We start from the raw sequence: 6,850 nt of genomic DNA on the forward strand, positions 1-6,850 counted from the left end.
AATCACAGAAGTGTGTGTGTCTCAAGATGAAGCTACCTGCCATACCTGTCATTGGTTACAGTAGCCTGGGGTTACAAGAGTCCTTGGTTACAGTAACCTGGGGTTACAAGGGTCATTGGTCAATTTCTTTGTGGCCGCTAAGGATTCCTGTTCTAAGGCAGGCGTTCTCCTGTTTTCAAAGAGGTTATCCTTAACAGACACCACGCTGTTGTGAAAAGAGGTCTGGGCCTCATGAGACTACGTGTTGCCTGCTGTTGGGTCGAATTTTCCGTTTCAATAAATTGTAAAAAAAAAAAAAAAAAAGTTTTAGTGTTTCTTATTTATATTAATTTCTTGCTGGTGGCTGGTTCATCCTCAGCAGAGCTGCACGTGAACCGTGGCATCGCGAGACCGCCTTGTCAACTCTGCTGCAGCTGCCCCCATGCCGCGCGTTTGTAGCCAACTTGTCAGGTGTAATGATGTGGTCGAGTGATTCAATTGCGGATTACCGGCGTCGTGTCGACGTGTGTGTTGTAGTGTCATTAAAAGCTGCTAACCGCACGCATTAACAGACGGGCAGGCTGGTGGAGGAGTCGTCCGTCTCTACGACAACCTTGCTGTCAACAAACAACATGTTCGCCTTCAACGAGCTACGGTAACGACTCTGTCTGTGGGTGAGTGACCTGGTTACACTTGTTTCAGAGTGTTACCTCATACACTCATTTATTTCGAGGTTTTATAAACTAAATATGTCTAGAGTGTAATCTAAATTATGTTATCTATTACTACTGATGATTAGTGGTTAGATAATGCAGGTGAAAGGAGTTGGTGTGGAGCAAGCAGGCTGCCGGTGTACTGAAACCGCTGGTCTTAATAATTAATGTTCTTTAAATGTTTTAAAGTTGTCGGTTTGACCTCAGCCTGAGCGCACCTCCGATATCGAGAGGTTAGTTACTTTTGCAGAGAGAAAAAAACAGAATAAGAATAGTAGGCTCCTTTCAGAATGATGCTCTTTTAAATGTCGGGATGAAGGGCCTGTTCACCCTAACAGTGATTAGCCTCATCAGTACAGCATCCACGGATACTATTAATGTTTTCTAATTCTTGTCCTCAGTATCGACTGTTTTATGAGCAGGAGAAGGACACACACACGGCCACAGGGAGGAGCCAGAGAGCTGAAACTAACACTATGGTAAGACAGCTGAAACTAACACTATGGTAAGACAGCTGAAACTAACACTATGGTAAGACTCTTATTGAGGAGCTGAAACTAACACTATGGTAAGACTCTTATTGAGGAGCTAAAACTAACACTATGGTAAGACTCTTATTTAGGAGCTGAAACTAACACTATGGTAAGACTCTTATTTAGGAGCTGAAACTAACACTATGGTAAGACTCTTATTTAGGAGCTGAAACTAACACTATGGTAAGACTCTTATTTAGGAGCTGAAACTAACACTATGGTAAGACTCTTATTTAGGAGCGCTACGTCTGATCAGCCTCGTCCGTGTGATCGCGTAAAATGCAGGATTGGGAGAGTTACTTTAAAAATGTATTCCGATACAATTACTAATTACCTGTATTGTAATCAGTAACGTAACTTTCTGTTACTTTTGGATTACCTCAATGCCAAATGTGCAAATGAAGACAACGGAAAAGAAACATCAATAAGATGGCTTTCACTAAAGTGTATTCTGTAGGTCAGCACAGTGTTACCTTAGAAAAGAAATTGAGGAAACCAAGTTTTCAGAATTAAACCTCTTTTGTGTAAAAATAAATCTAATTGTCATTATACAAATTCAGACTTTAGACCTACAATGAAAGTGCACAACACCACAGTTTACAAAGCATAGGTTGATGAAATTATGTTCTTTTTTGTTAGTAAATTAGTAAGGTGTTGATCTGTGCTCTGATTGGTTGGTGTGTGGAGCAGTTATTGTTAGTAAGGTGCTGATTGGTTGGTGTGTGGAGCAGTTATTGTTAGTAAGGTGCTGATTGGTTGGTGTGTGGAGCAGTTATTGTTAGTAAGGTGTTGATTGGTTGGTTTGTGGAGCAGTTATTGTTAGTAAGGTGTTGATTGGTTGGTTTGTTGAGCAGTTATTGTTAGTAAGGTGCTGATTGGTTGGTGCTCTGATCCCCCAGCCGGCCGAGGGCAGGAAGGCCCGCCCCCAGACCGCCCGCCCCGCCCGAAGGAGACTCTCGAAGAAGCGAGAGGCGAACGCCAAATCTGCCCGCTCCGAGGTAGACATCCTCAGCCCAGTTGCCATGGAGAACGTGTACTACATCTCCCACAATGCCATGGACTGCCTGGAGTTCCGGGGCTTCGGCTGGCCTGAGGCCCACAGGAAGAAGGGGAACACAGCCAGAAAGCCCAAGAGCAGGAAATGACTCCTCACCTCTAGGGGGAGCTCCTCACCTCTAGGGGGAGCTCCTCACCTCTAGCGTGCCACACTCCTGGGGGGGACCAGAATCAGCTGTATGTGTGTGTGTGTTCAGACAAACGCCTGTGTGTGTGTATCTGTGTGTGTGTGTGTGTGTGTGTGTGTTCAGACAAACGCCTGTGTGTCTGTATCTGTGTGTGTGTGTGTGTGTGTGTGTTCAGACAACCGTCTGGAAATGTGGAGGTAAATATATTTTGAGTCTGCTACTTAAATCCACTTGCCACACAGACACACACACACAGACACACACACACAGACACACACACACAGACACACACACACACACACACACACACACACACACACACACACACACACACACACACATCAACTTCAGGCTTGCCACAATGATCATCAGTTCATTCCTTGCTAGAGATGAATCAGGGTCAGTAGCAGATTGGTCTTATAAGGTTGTCGAGCAAAGAGTTAGAGCCATAAATCATTTCTTGATTAATATTATTTTGTATTACCTTGTTATTATATAGAAAATGAATGATGTCAGTTTAAATCAATATCTCTGTAAAGTAGAGCACATTGTTTGACCATGTGAAGAAAGCAGCTTAATAAGAAGGAACAGAGAAGCACGGAGGTTCACAGTTTTTTGACCGTGCTGGCTTAATTGTGAAATAAGACAAAAATAAGAATCTTTTGTTTATGTATGTACAGGGATACCTGAACATTTATGAAGATAAAGACATTTAAACTTTTAAGTTTTGCACACGTCCATTATTACTTTCCCGAGTGCTCCAAAGGATGTCAAAGATATTGGATCTGCTGCCATAACATGAAGAAACAGCTATTCAATAATTATGAAACTATTGAATTAGTAATTTGTCCACGAAAGATCTCGTAAAGCGTCAGCATGCACCATAAGGAGCAGTTTGAACGGGTATGACAGCAATGCAATTGTTAAATATACGAAATACATGTGTCTAGCTTCGTGTCTAAATGGTGGTTGTCGCTACTTTCAATTAAACTGGGGGTAGGCCTACATGGCCTTCAGAAAACATTTAGCCTAGCCTACTCTTAGAACATTTTAAACAAGATGACGTAATCGTTTACCTCGTCAGCCCAGACCAAAGTTAAACTAAAACGTAACTCTATGTAACCTAGACCAGACTGAGGCTGCTTTGCTAAGAACCGTAGGTAGCTAGGACAAGGGGGTCGTGAGCCCGGTATTCCCACTATGGGTTATTCAATTAACACTAAAAGGTCTATATCCCTCATCCGGGATATTTTTATTTTTGAGTTTTCGTCTTAGAGACATAAAAAGAACAACCACGGAAACATTGAACCCTTTTCTAATATTATTGCTGAGGTCTTCTAGAATAGAATCATATATTCCATTTGTGCATCAATGTTTTTAGTTAAGCAAAATGTACAAAAACATCAAGGCATGTCAGACAACTTAGAAAAGTCTAAAAGGCCTTGGCCCTTAGAGTATTAAGTGAATGAGAAAGGAGACGGCGTACGAAAATAATGCTCTTTTTTGTTTTAGGTCTTGTTTGAAAACAAAGATTTAAATATAATTTATATCAAAAAATACTTTAATAAGTGTGACAATAAATATTTAATAAATTAATAGTGATACAATATTACACATTTCCCGTTAAGTGCTCACACAAGCCACTAAATCAAAGCAGCACCAAAGCTGCGGTTAGGCTACTATGCCTGCTACAAAACAAACAAGATAAGGAAAGGACACGAATATTTCAATACTGACAGAGCTTTCAAATAATCATAATGAATCACCCTGAAAGAGGGCACTCTCACTGCAGAGGAATGAAAAGAAAGGAGTAGGTCCCATCAAACTAAATAAATAAATAAATAACCAAACACAACTTGGAGGTGGATTCACACACACACACACACACACACACACACACATTGTAGCAGAACATTACCACCAATGCAAGCCTTGAGCTGCTGTCTTAGTTAGTTAGTTGCACTGGAACAGCAAAGGTTGTTTAAATGTTCCACCCCACTTATTTCATATTAAATCTTTAAGGAAAACAGTGGCGCCCAATGACTCCTGAAAGTAGAAAAAGACACATTAAGCCACATGCCCATCGAACGTACTGGATTTACATGCTATCCTTTTAAGAATTCATGCAATTAGTACCTGTACGTCTATGCTGATGCCATAGTGTAGGCCGGAACAAAGTATTTTAAGCACGGTACACTACTAGAAAGACGATAAGCAGTACATACATTTCCCATTTAATTAATTTACACTGTTTAGTACACATCGCTTTTACTGTCATAAAATCCAAGGTAAAACACAAACACCGGTAAGCAAAGGCCAGGTGTTGATTGAGCTATGCACAACCTGTTTTAAAGAACGCTTGTCCTTATCCGCTTCATGTTACTCACCACCGGCAAAATCCCAAAGCAAACAGTGCTCTCACCACTGCATTTGTTTCGCCGATGCAAAACTTTGTGGAGTGAATGTGTCAGGTGACTCACTAGACTTGGCAAGGTGAACAGGTTTGACCAGGTGAACCAGGTAAACCGTCTCGACCAGGTGACTCCCTGGCTTGTCCCACTCCAACCCGTCTCATTCAGACGCTCCATTTTGTTTTCATTGGGAAGACTGCTTTTCAGCGACAGATAAACAAAAGGTAGGTTGACTAAAAGATATCTTAAAGCGTCACCATGAATCATAAGGAGCAGTTTGAATGGGTATGACAGCAATGCGATTGTTAAATATACGGAGTAAATGTGTCTAGCTTCATGTCTAAATGGTGGTGCTACAATTAAAATGGGGGTAGGCCTACACGGCTTTCAGAAAACATTTAGCCCAGCCTACATCGAGAACGTTTGACCAACATTACAGGTTTCTTGGGACCGTCTACGAGTTATCAATGTTTTTCCCCTGGTATCCCGTATAGAAAAGATCTGTAACATCAGAGGAATCAGACTTGTCGTGCACAATACTGGCATGATAAACCTGTGGTAAAGAGCTTACAAATGTTTCATATTAAAATGGCACAATGTCCTCCTTGCGAGGTATATACAAGTTAAAACATACTGTACAAAAAAGCCATTACTAATTCGTATTATTTGTATGCTTTTTGACTGTCAACTCGTAGGCTATTTGTTATGACCAAGGTGAGCGAGTCTCGCCTACAGTGATGGACATAACACCTGTTGGAATGCGGCTGGAACTCGAGACAAACGATGAAATAAAAATAAAAATCTTTCAATTTGGCCATGAAAAGCGAGGCCGGGTGATGACCCCAAAAAATGGAATAGGTTTGGGCAAAGAGTATGTTTTGGTTTCGGCAAAGAGTGGGTTGGGGAAATCTTGCCTACTCTTTAAGTTTTGGAAGGTGTAATCTGAATCCCGCACACCTGGCATTCTAATAAAGAAACTGTCATTCATGAGCGGTGCGCCTTCAGTAGTTTTTGAATTTCATTTCAGGTCATTGCAAGCCCCTCAAAAAGAAATTGGTTGAAAAAAAATCATGTTTTGAAGGTCTTTTATTTATTTTCCGTTTTATGTACCCAGATCGGACTGAATACCCTAATTTGTTGCCTACATTCGAGTATTTTCGTAATAAATGCAGAGCTTCAGAAAAAGCTGAAAGTGGATCGGACCACTGGATTACTGAAATGAGAACAGTTTCAGTAACAAGTACATTACAAATTTATATTCCCCTTTTCAATAAACCTGTAACTGCTTTTTTTATTTCATTGCAAATAGGCTAGATTGGATTGCATAGACCTCTTCTGCCATGGCCTGACATGCTTGAGATGCTCCTGTCAAGAGGGAAAGAGCTAACTTTCAGCCTTAATGAAGAAGCATTCTGTTAAAATTAAACAATACTGAAAGTTTTAATTCATTTTAAATAATTTAACTTACCTGAAATAATACAGAATGGTATATATAAAATGTAGGTGCCACTAGGACTAAGACTCAATAACAGAATAAAGTTCAAATCCATCCGTAAAATAAGCATAAAATGAGCTTCATTTTCACATCTAACCATAACTTACAATCACTTACAGGTAAAACAATTTGCGTTGACTGACACCTACTTTTTGAACTCTTGAATGTTCCACGCTGTGCCTCTAAGAACAATTCTAAGCACATGACCTGCAAGGACTTTCATGCCTACATGTTGAGTAATCCACGACTGTTGCGAAAGATTCAATCCAGTGGCCAACTTCCTAATTTTCTTATTAAATCTGGCCATTTAAAGAAAATGTTTTTCTCATCATATTGCTTTAACATCGGCTATAGACGGAGGTGTGTGTGTGTGTGTGGTGATCAATGTTCTGATGATGGAGATGTGTGTGTCAGTGGTGATCAATGCTCTGATGATGGAGATGTGTGTGTGTGTGTTTGTATGTAACCCTAGGTTCTTCTCTCCTTGTTCTCTAGAGTAAGATCTGCTCCTGAGGAGGGGGGTGCTGCCTCTAAC

This window comes from Sprattus sprattus, assembly GCF_963457725.1.
Source record: "Sprattus sprattus genome assembly, chromosome: 14".
In the NCBI taxonomy this organism is placed as follows: domain Eukaryota; kingdom Metazoa; phylum Chordata; class Actinopteri; order Clupeiformes; family Clupeidae; genus Sprattus; species Sprattus sprattus.